General features: G+C 39.1%; 1 protein-coding gene across 1 annotated transcript in view; it reads left to right on the forward strand.

Moving 5' to 3' along the window:
* Positions 1-12,442, forward strand: part of STAG1 (stromal antigen 1) — a 465,665-nt gene that overhangs the window by 316,674 nt on the left and 136,549 nt on the right. The gene's annotated exons all lie outside the window — the stretch shown is intronic.

Here is a 12,442-nt window from a genome sequence, read left to right on the forward strand (position 1 = left end):
GCAGGTCAGGTGATCTGGTATTCCCATCTCTTTCAGAATTTTCCACAGTTCATTGTGATCCATACCATCAAAGGCTTTGCCGTAGTCAATAAAGCAGAAATAGATGTTTTTCTAGAACTCGCTTGCTTTTCCATGATCCAGCGGATGTTGGCAATTTGATCTCTGGTTCCTCTGCCTTTTCTAAAACCAGCTTGAACGTCAGGGAGTTCACGGTTCATGTATTGCTGAAGCCTGGTTTGGAGAATTTTGAGCATTACTTCACTAGCGTGTGAGATGAGTACAGTTGTGCGGTAGTTTGAACATTCTTTGGCATTGCCTTTCTTTGGGATTGGAATGAAAACTGAGCTTTTCCAGTCCTGTGGCCACTGCTTAGTTTTCCAGGTTTGCTGGCATGTTGGGTGCAACACTTTCACAGCATCATCTTTCAGGATTTGAAACAGCTCAATGGGAATTCCATCACCTCCACTAGCTTTGTTCATAGTGATGCTTTCTAAGGCCCACTTGACTTCACATTCCAATTTCCAGGTGTAACTATTACTTCCCTTTTCTTAGTACATCATCCAACTTTTGTTAGAAACTATTTATTTTACAAAATATATCATACCAAATTTGGGTTCTGATTTTACCCCTGAAATTTGTTCTGTTGTTGGCGATTTTGTTTTTGAATAATTTACTTGGACTTAATATGAAGAATTTCTCTCTGCTGGACTGTAGCTTTAAGCAGAACTCTCTCTTTCCAAATTCATTCTTCCAGAGTTCAGCATTTTTATTGAAGCCTTCCCTGGGTGTAGATATGTAGCATGCTGTATCAGTTGAGTCACCTCCCTCAGCTTAAATCTTTGATTTTCATGGGCATTCCCAGGCTTGTCAACTCAACTATACCTGCTGCTCCTGCTGTTATGGTGTTTGAAGGGGTTAGGTCCCTTCCAAGATGGCATAGGTTTTTGCTCTTTTTGTCCCAAATTTTATCACCTTTTTACAAATGAACTAAATGCTTCTCAACTTCTTAAAATTAATTTCCAGAGAAACAAAGATTATATTTTATTTGGAGGTGGTTAGAACGGTGTTTTCTCTTAGTGTGGATTTTATCTTGACTTTTTTTCAGTCTTTTAAAGGAATTGATCCAGTTTCTGTGGTTTGCCTTGTTTCTGTCTAAAATTCCTATCTTACTTATCTTGCGTCCTTTGTAGTTAATTTATCTTTTGCACTGTTTGTATTTAAGATGTTTTAAAATTTATAGCTAGTTTTTACCATTCTTTCATGCTATTCTTTGGGGTCATTTTCTTCATGTTTCTTTTATTCTCTGCAGGCTTTCCTATAGCCTCTTGAACACATGAATTTGGTTGTAATGTTTTACTCTTTATTTTACTAGTTTCATCATCTGCATTATTTCTGGTTTTGTTTCTTTTGATTGATTTTTCTCATTCTTATGAGTCATTTTCTTTCTTCTTTGAATGCCTCACAATTTTTATTAGATGCCAGCCACTGTGGCTTTTGTTGAGTGCCAGACAAGACATTCTGAAAATTATCATCCACTTTTTTCTGAGACATTGCCGAGGTCCAGCCCCTGTAGGATCCAGGGGAACCTGAAGGAAAAACGGTGTCAGCGGATGATTTAGAGAGATAAGGAAAGAATATTGTAGATAAGAAAATAGAGGAGAGAAAGAGGCTGATATTCCTTGGTTTACATAGAGAACCAATAAAACTCTGAGACAAGAAGTTTGCCCTGTTCACGGAGGCCACAGGTGCTCTCTTGGTCTCCCACGGGAGTGAAGACGCAGAACGTCTTCCCGTTCAGGTCTTAGAAACCTGGGCAGATAAGTGAACGCAGGGAGCCTCTATGCTCCAAGGAATCAGCCTGAAAAACAGAGGGAGGGAGAGAAAGAATGATTGACGCGGGGAAACCAAGCTGCTTTGGTGTGCGAGGCCCAATAGCTTTATTTTTATAAGGTACTTTGATGCCTTGTCTTATACATAAAGGGAAATGAAAGATGCAAAGTCATACAGAGTCAGCCCAAACATTACATCTGTTTTGTCTTTATCGAAACCAGGATTTTTTTTGCAAACCTTTCCCATAAACAATATTGTGTACATTATCTTCTGGCCTTGGAGGCCTGTGAACATTTTATAACCCTCTTTTGATAAAGGCTGCTCAACCAGAGAACTTATTTTCCCTCAAGTGTTTTTTCTTTGTATTTCTAATCTATGTCAGCTTCAGAAAATATCAAACAGAGATACATTCTCACAAAGCAAAGAGGCAGTGAGTTACAAGAAAGATCCAATTAGCTTAAAAGTCTGGTGTAGTTAAATTCAAGGCTACACTTGTTTTTCTTACTTTCCAACTATGTTAACTAATGCACTCCCAGGTGCACAGTAGATGAAAGATATGAGAACTTAGCAACAACAGTTGGCCCAATAATGAAATCCTACATTAGCACTACTCTAATAACTTTTAACTCTTTAAAAGGTTCTATGTTTTAAGCTTTCCGTGCCTCTCACAGTTGGGAGGCTGTAAATAATCATATGCATAGCTGCAAGAGTCTAGATATACGTGCCAGTCAAGCTAAAATACTAACAGAGGGGTTTTGATTAGAAATATTCCTCTCATGTCCAGGAGACTTATTAGCTATAGCCCTAAGTTAATTTTCTCCAGAGAAAGGTGGTCAGGAGTAGCCCCCTGTTAATGTCAAAAGAGTTGGTGAAAGTCATGAAATAGTAAATCAGACAGATTCTGGTTTTTGGGTAGATGCTCGAGAAAGCCTAGGGAGCCCATTGAGTTCTGAAGCCTTGCTTAACAGTTCTCTTCCACATGACCTTGTCATGGGTGGGATCTCCCGTGGTGGCTCCCAGCAGGACATAATTAATGTTTGGTCTTTTCAAGACTTTTTTATCAAGGTTTGTAAAGTGGACCAATGCAGCATGTAGTCTAAGGTTAACTTTACCCAGGTACTAAGGTAAACCATTTTTTGTACTTTTTTGGATGAATTACAAGGCTTTTCTGTTCTAATTCATTGGAACACAAAAGTATTCCAGGCCCTATGTTTCCAGATATTGTCCTATCTGCTCTTTCCATTCTTTCCTCAGCATTGGGTGGTTTCTTCACATACACGTGCTCTTGAGTATTCAGCTGAAGAATTGCTGGGGTCTTTCGGCAGACTTATGGAGCTCACTGTCATGTGCATCTTGGTACTGTGCCTCATAATAATTTAGCTACCCTACCGTCTATAGTCCCAGCTCCTTTCCCTCAACTCAGGGAGATACCCAGTCTCTGTCTGGGTTACTCTGCCTATACTACTGCGCTTCTCTGCCTGACAATCCAACATCTAAAAGCTATTATTTTATATATTTTATGCAGCTTTTTATACTTTATTTATAGTAGAAGTATAAACCCTATCCATCTTGGCTCAGCCATGCAGTCTTCAGTGCAGAATCCTTTTCATTTTTTATGATTTTACTTTAGTCTTCAACCCCGAAGTGACATAGCCTCAGTTTTCTTTTAGTTACTCACCCTTTTTGAGTATTGCCAAAGTTTTCAGTCTATTATTCTTATAGAAACAACAGTTCTTTAATTTCTTACTGTTTGCTTATTGATTTCTATTTTAATCAGACCTTGGATACTATCACTGAGTCTGCCATAGCTCAGTTTTCAATTTCAGTATCAGTTCACTCACTCACTCGTGTCTGACTCTTTGCAACTGGAAGGACTGCAGCATGCCAGGCCTCCCTGTCCATCACCAACTCCCAGGGTTTACTCAAACTAATGTCCATCAAGTCAGTCATGCCATCCAACCATCTCATCCTCTGTCATCGCCTTCTCCTCCCACCTTCAATCTTGCCCAGCATCAGGGTCTTTTCAAATGAGTCAGTTCTTTGCATCAGGTGGCCAAAGTATTGGAGTTTCAGCTTCAACATCAGTCCTTCCAATGAATATTCAGGACTGATTTCCTTTAGGATGGACTCGTTGGATCTCCTGGCAATCCAAGGGACTCTCAAGAGTCTTCTCTAACACCACAGTTCAAAAGCATCAATTCTTTGGTTCTCAGTTTTCTTTATAGTCCAGTTCTCACATCCATACATGACTACTGGAAAAACCATAGCTTTAACTAGACAGACTGTTGTTGGCAAAGTAATCTCTCTGCTTTTTGATATGCTAACTGGGTTGGTCATAACTTTTATTACAAAGAGTAATTTCATGGCTGCAGTCACCATCTGCAGTGATTTTGGAACCCCCCAAAAATCAAGTCTGCTACTGTTTCCACAGTTTCTCCATCTATTTGCCATGAAGTGATGGGACCAGATGGCATGATCTTAGTTTTCTGAATGTTGAGCTTTAAAACAAATTTTTCACTCTCTTCTTTCACTTTCATCAAGAGTCTAGTTAATTCTTCTTCGCTTTCTGCCATAAGGGTGGTGTCTTCTGCATATCTGAGGTTATTGATAATTCTCCCGGCAATCTTGATTCCAGCTTGTGCTTCTCCAGCCCAGCGTTTCTCATGATATACTCTGTATATGACTTAAATAAGCATGGTGACAGTATACAGCCTTAACATACTCCGTTTCCTATTTGGAACCAGTCTGTTGTTCCATGTCCAGTTCTAACTGTTGCTTCCTGACCTGCATACTCGTTACTCAAGAGACAGGTCAGGTGGTCTGGTATTCCCATTTCTTTCAAAATTTTCCAGTTTATGGTGATCCACACAGTCAAAGGCTTTGGCATAGTCATAGAAGAAGAAATAGATGTTTTACTGGAACTCTTGGTTTTTCAGTGATCCAATGAATGTTGGCAATTTGATCTCTGGTTCCTCTGCCTTTTCTAAAACCAACTTGAAAATCTGGAGGTTCACAGTTCACGTATTGTTGAAGTTTAGCTTGGAGAATTTTGAGCATTCCTTTACTAGCGTGTGAGATGAGTGCAGTTGTGCGGTAGTTTGAGCATTCTTTGGCATTGCCTTTCTTTGGGATTGGAATGAAAACTGACCTTTTCCAGTCCTGTGGCCACTGCTGAGTTTTCCAAATTTTTGTGGCATATTGAGTGCAGCAGTTTCACAGCATCCTCTTTTAGAATTTGAAATAGTTCAACTGTAATTCCATCACCTCCACTTGCTTTATTTCTTAATGATACTTCCTATGGTCCATTTTGCTTCACATTCCAGGATGCCTGGCTCTAGGTGAGGGATAACACCATTGTGATTATCTAAGTCATGAACATCTTTTTGTATAGTTTTTCTGTGTATTCTTGCCACCTCTTCTTAATATCTTCTGCTTCTGTTAGGTCCGTACCATTTGTGTCCTTTATTGAGCCCATCTTTGAATGAAATGTTGCCTTGGTATCTCTAATTTTCTTGAAGAGAACTCTAGTCTTTCCCATTCTATTGCTTTCCTCTATTTCTTTACATTTATCACTGAGAAAGGCTTTCTTATCCCTCCTTGCTATTCTTTGGTACTCTGCATTCAAATGGTTGTATCGTTCCTTATCTCCTTTGCTTTTTGCTTCTCTTCTTTTCTCAGGTATTTTTAAGACCTTCTCAGACAGCGTTTCTACCTTTTTCAGTTCAGTTCAGTCGCTCAGTCATGTTCAGCTCTTTGCAAACCCATGAACCGCAGCACACCAGGCCTCCCTGTCCATCACCAACTCCTGGAGTTCACGCAAACTCATGTCCGTTGAGTCGGTGATGCCGTCTAACCGTCTCAATCCTCTGTTGTCCCCTTCTCCTCCTGCCTTCAATCTTCCCCAGTATCACGGTCTTTTCAAATGAGTCAGCTTTTTGCATCAGCGGGCCAAATATTGGAGTTTCAGCTTCAACATCAGTCCTTCCAAAGAACACCCAGGACTGACCACCTTTAGAATGGACTGGTTGTATCTCCTTGCAGTCCAAGGGACTCTCAAGAGTCTTCTCCAACACCACAGTTCAAAATCATCAGCTCTTCTACTCTCAGCTTTCTTTATAGTCCAACTCTCACATCCATACATGACCACTGGAAAAAGCATAGCCTTGACTCGACGGACCTTTGTTGGAAGATTAATGTCTCTGCTCTTAATATGATGTCTAGGTTGGTCATAACTTTCCTTCCAAGGAGTAAGCTTCTTTTAATTTCATGGCTGCAGTCACCATCTGCAGTGATTTTGGAGCCCAAGAAAATAAAGTCAGCCACTGTTTCCACTGTTTCCCCATCTATTTGCCATGAAGTGATGGGACCAGATGCCATTATCTTAAGTTTTCTGAATGTTGAGCGTCAAGCCAACTTTTTCACTCTCCTCTTTCACTTTCATCAAGAGGCTCTTTAGTTCTTCTTCACTTTCTGCCATAAGCGTGCTGTCATCTGCATATCTGAGGTTATTGATATTTCTCCCGGCAATCTTGATTCCACCTCATGCTTCATCCAGCCCAGTGTTTCTCATGATGTACTCTGCATACAAGTTAAATAAGCAGGGTGACAATATACAGCCTTGACATATTCCTTTTCCTATTTGGAACCAGTCTGTTTTTCTATGTTCCTTCCTGACCTGCATACGGGTTTCTCAAGAGGCAGGTCAGGTGGTCTGCTATTCCCAACTCTTTCAGAATTTTCCAGAGTTTATTGTGATCCACACAGTCAAAGGCATTGGCATAGTCAATAAAGCAAAAATAGATGTTCTTCTGGAACTCTCTTGCTTTTTCGATTTCTTTTTCTTAGGGAAGGTGTTGATCCCAGCCTCCTATACAATGCCTCTACCCATAGTTCATCACTCACTTTGTCTGGGAGCAGCTGTGAGGAGATATCTCACGCCCAAGGGCAAAGGAGAAGCCCCAGCAAGAATGATAGTAGGGGCAAATTTGCATTCAAAATAAAGCCTCATTCCCGCCAGAGACACTCAGAGGGCTCAAACAAACCTTGTGCACACCAGGACCCAGGTACCTCCCAGAGACTGAGACAGAACTGTGTTTGAGCATCTCCTGTGGCAGTGCGGTCAGCAGTGAACTGCCCCAGGGACAGGAGCTCTGGCTGTAGCAGACTTGCATATGGCATAAGCCCTCTTGAAGGAGGTCTCCATTAACCTCAACATAGAGCTGCCAGAACTTACACAGGACTTGGAAATGAACTCTTGAAGGGCACAAACAGAACCTTGTGTGTACCAGGACCCAGGAGAAAGGATCAGTGACCCCACAAGAGAGTGACCCAGACTTTCCTGTGAGTGTCCAGGAATCTCCAGTGGAGGTGTGGGTCGGTGGTACCCTGCTCCAGGGTTGGGACCATTGAGTGTAGCAATATGTGCATGGGATCTTTTGAAGGAGGTTGCTGTTTTCTTCATTACCTCCACCATAGTTTGGCCCCTGGTAAATAGCAGGGAGGGGACACATGCCAACCATCAACAGAAAATTAGATTAAAGATTTACTGAGCCTGGCCCTGCCCATCAGAACAAGACCCAGTTTCCCCCTCAGTCTCTCCCATCAGGAAGCTTCCGTAAGCTGCTTATCCTTCTGTATCAGAGGGCAGACAGACTGAAAACCACAATAACAGAAAACTAACAGGTCTAATCACATTGACCACAGCGTTGTCTAACTCAATGAAACTATGAACCATGCTGTGTAGGGCCACCCAAGACGGATGGGTCATGGTGGACAGTTCTGACAAAATGTGATCCCCTGGAGAAAGGAATGGCAAACCACTTCTCTATTCTTGCTTTGAGAACCCCATGAACAGTATGAAAAGGCAAAAAGAGAAGACCCTGAAAGATGAACTCCCCAGGTCGGTAGGTGCCCAAAATGCTATTGGAGATCAGTGGTGAAATAACTCCAGAAAGAATGAAGAGATGGAGTCAATGCAAAAACAACACCCATTTGTGGAAGTGACTGATGATGGACGCAAGCTCCTATGCTATAAATAGTATTGCATAGGAACCTGGAATGTTAGTTTCATGAATCAAAGCAAATTGGAAGTGGTCAAACAGAAGATGGCAAGAGTGAATGTTGACATTTTAGGAATCAGCAAACTAAAATATACTGGAATGGGTGAATTTAACTCAGATGACCATTATATCTACTACTGTGGGCAAGAATCCCTTAGAAGAAATGGAGTAGCCACCATAGTTACCAAAAGAGTCCAAAATGCAGTGCTTGGACGCAGTCTCAGAAACAACAGAATGATCTGTTCGTTTCCAAGGCAAACCGTTCAATATCATGGTAATCCAAGTCTGTGCCCTGCGCAGTAATGCTGAACAAGCTGAAGTTGAACAGTTCTATGAAGACTTACAATAACTTCTAGAACTAACACCCAGAAAAGATGTCCTTTTCATTATAGGGGACTGGAATGCAAAAGTAGGAAGTCAAGAGATACCTGGAGTAACAGGCAAATTTGGCCTTGGAGTACAGAATGAAGCAGGGCAAAGGCTAATAGATTTTTGCCAAGAGAACCCACTGGTGATAGCAACCACCTTCTTCCAACAACACAAGAAGACTCTAGACATGGACATCACCAGATGGTCAACACTGAAATCAGATTGATTACATTCTTTGCAGCCAAAGATGGAGAAGTCTTTATACAGTCAGCAAAAACAAGACTGGGAGCTGACTGTGGCTCAGATCATGAACTCCTTTATTGCCAAATTCAGACTTAAATTGAAGAAAGTAGGGAAAACCACTAGACCTTTCGGGGCTGACCTAAATCAAATCCCTTACGGTTATACAGTGGAAGTGACAAACAGATTCGAGGGTCTGATCTGATAGAGTGCCTGATGAACTAGCTCATTTTTGATACATTGAATTTTATTTCCTCAATATGGAAGCATATGATGATCTTGCCAAAGTGATTAGCATGTCATGAATACTGGTTATTGATTTTTCCAGAAGTATCTCTTAATCTATTTTATTTGTTAAAGAAAGATGTTATTGCATGTACATAGAAACAGAAGTTCCATGGAGAGATGCCAGTTTCACCTGATGCTTTGTGTCTCGCCTGCCACCCCAACTTCAAACAAAAACTAAATATTAATGTATATGTTGCTAGATATAAGTCCTAGTTATAGGAAATACAGAAAATAGAAGATCATTCTGTCTGACTGAATCCTTATGGTATCATTTTAGTCCAGAATGGGGTATTCATACCAAATGACTCAGTTTATTCAACAATTAAATGGCATATAATATAAACAAGTAGACTTAAAGATACAATTTTACGGTGTTGGGAGGGAGGTGGGAGGAGGGTTTGGGATTGGGAACACATGTACACCTGTGGCGGATTCATGTTGATATGTGGCAAAACCAATACAATATTATAAAGTAAAAAAAAAAAAAAGAAAATTACCTTTAAAAAAAAAAAACAAAAAACCCATTCCTTAAAAAATAAGTAAAAGTATAGTTTCATGAAAAAATAACCAGATATAAAAACTCTATTAATGGATATATATTTAGTGAAGGAAATATACTTTAGACTGTTGAAGGGACTATTAGTAAATTAGAATATAATACTGAGGAATTTACCCAGACATAGAATTTAATAGAATGGCATTTCTGGAAAAAAAACAAACAATCATTTGAGAGGCTTTGTAAGTCCTTTACATAATATTCAAAAGAAGGGAGACATATTGGAAATTAGTAATAAAATTTACTGAAATTTCAAAAATTGGTTAGAAAAACGGATTGAAAAAATTAGTGAGTATTAAGTAGATTAAGAAAAATATTTCACATCTATGCATACCATAGTCAAAGTACGAAACATCAAAGACCAAGATAAATTCTTTAAAGCAATCAGAAAAGAAGACTGCTATTTTAGTGTCAGTAAAAGAATTTAAATGTTATTAGTTTTTGGGCTTCTTTGGTAGCTCAGTGCCAAACCCATTGAGAAAGACCTGTTGAGTCTTTCATTTTTTAAGACAATAATGGAACATTTCCAATCACATTTTCAAAACTGTTCTTATACTATGTGGTGATATGATTTATTATGAGTAAACCTGTCATTCTATTGTTTTAATCTCCTTACTTCCTAATATTTCATCCTTGACCTAAACATGTGGGTCACATTCATAGTTTCAGTATAAATATAAATTAAATATATTTTTCCTTGATAGTTAATGTATCCTTGACATTGAGTTTTTATTCTTATGCATAAACTTCTGTTAATAGTCACATGTTAAGGGATAATATAAGGTAGCAGATAACTATGTCACCTGTTCTGTGGGATACTTATAGTGATATAATGCATTGTCATGTATTTTGCCCATATTTTTTCTCATGGATAATACAGCAAAAGAAAGGAGATGTATTTTTATTTTCTATAAGCTTATTATGTTTCTGATGCACTTAAAATCAGTGGTCCCCAGTGTTTTTGGTACCAGGGACTGGTTTCATCAAAGACAATTTTTTCATAGACCGGAGGTGAAGGGGAATGGTTTTGCAAGGATTCATATATTGTGCCCTTCATTTGTATTATTATTACTTCATCTCCACCTCATTTTATCAGGCATTAAATCCTAGATGTTAGGGACCCTGGCTTTAAATAACACTGGTCATACTGAAATAGTTTAGTGGAAGATTTGGATTTAGTAAGCACACCAAAGAGTTTCAGCTGTTTGGGTCTATACAAACATTACTGCCTCTCAGAAGCCTTCTTTGACCCTCTGTTTCCCTCCATCATTTTACATGGTTCAGTGTTCCCTGTACTGCCCTTTATTAACATTTAACACTCTCTAAGTGAATATTTTAATCATTTCTGCAAGCTATGTATTCTCTAGTTCTTATTCACAGTCCAGTTGAATGATACAGTATGACTTTGTAGTGACTCCTTCTGCTATTCCTTTCTCCCTTAGGCTTTTGTTCACCTTGTAAGAGTTGTGCTGTTTCCAAAAACGTAAATTTTTAGCAAAACATTAGTGACAAAATTGGTTGAGACATGAATTTAGAAAATGCCCTTGATCCATTGCATTCAGTATTTTACAGGTCAGGGAACATTCTTTTACAGTTCTTAAGCTGCTTTTTATATTATCTTATCTAGATGTGAATGTCTAGATTGATGGTAACTAAAAGATTATGATAATGAACATTTATGGAAGGTTTTAGTAGGTACAGAACACAGTTCTGAGCTTCTCAGGTGGCATGAGTGGTAAAGAACACACCTGCCAATGCATGAGATATAAGAGACGTGGGTTTGATCTCTGGGTTCGAAAGATCCTCTGCAGGAGGGCATGGCAAGTCACTCCACTATTTTTGCCTTGAGAATCCCCGTGGACAGAGGAGCCTGGCAGGCTATAATCCATAGGATCACAAAGAGTCATACACAACTGAAGTGACTGAGCGCACGTGCACAAAACACATTTCTAAATATTTTATTTTACTCTCAGACACCGTTATACCTTCTCACAGTAACTATGAGGTCTAGATTCCATTATTATTGTTCTACTGATGAGGAAATTAAGAAAGAGGGAAGTAACTGTCAGCTAGTAATTAGCAGAGTTAGGATTTACACTCAAGATATCTTGCTCCAAAGTCTGTATCATTCGCCTCCGTGCTATAGAGAAAAGGGTATTAACAACAGCGACAACAACAAAAATGTAGGAATACCTTAACTCTGTAATTGGTAGTATACTTTTGAGAGAGAGTGTTTCATATTTTTATTTTTTAAGCAATGACATGGACTTAGAAGGCACTAAAATTTATTAGAGCAGAGAATTAAATATTAGAATACTAGCACTCATCGCAAAAGAGAAACCAAGAAAAGCACCTTGATAGATGATTGCCTTGTGTAAATTGGAGAATTAAAAATTACCTAAAGTTTTAACTATGTATTGATGTATGTTAGCTCAGAAACCTTTAAGATTGATCTACAAAAGAAAGGTGGGATTTACCATATTGTATAATTTGGGAGTGTTTTTAGCCAGAACTATTAACCTGTTGAAAGATAGGGTGAAAAATTAATATCGTCTTTGTGGTGCACAGATTTTAGAATAGAAGTAATCCCAAGAGGGTTGTGATGGATGCTGATGGTGAGGTGAAAAGTTGTCTGGGCACAGAGCCAGAGAGCTTGACTTTTGCAGTTTTTTCTCCTACAACTTCATAGTGTAGTCACCAGGATGGTTCTTTTGTGACTAAACGTGAATTAAGGTTTTGGGTTTTGTAAACTATATTTTCAAGGGCTGCCTGAGTGGCACAGTAATAAAAAATCTGCCTACCAATGCAGGAGACACAGGTTTGATTTCTGGGTCAGGAAGATAGCCTGTTGAAAGAAATAGCAACCCACTCCTGTATTCTTGCCTGGAAAATTCCATGGACAGAGAGGATCCTGGTGGGTTACAGTCCATAGGATCACAGTCAGATGCGACTGAACACACATGCTCGTACATTTTCAAATAATACAGGCTTTTAAAATTTTGCCTCATAAATACTAATTTGTTGTTCATGAAAATTATTTTCGTTTAATTCTTTAGATGTGTACTAGCTTATAACTCACAGTTATTTAGCGAAACAGTTT

This window comes from Budorcas taxicolor, chromosome 1 (assembly GCF_023091745.1).
Source record: "Budorcas taxicolor isolate Tak-1 chromosome 1, Takin1.1, whole genome shotgun sequence".
In the NCBI taxonomy this organism is placed as follows: Eukaryota; Metazoa; Chordata; class Mammalia; order Artiodactyla; family Bovidae; genus Budorcas; species Budorcas taxicolor.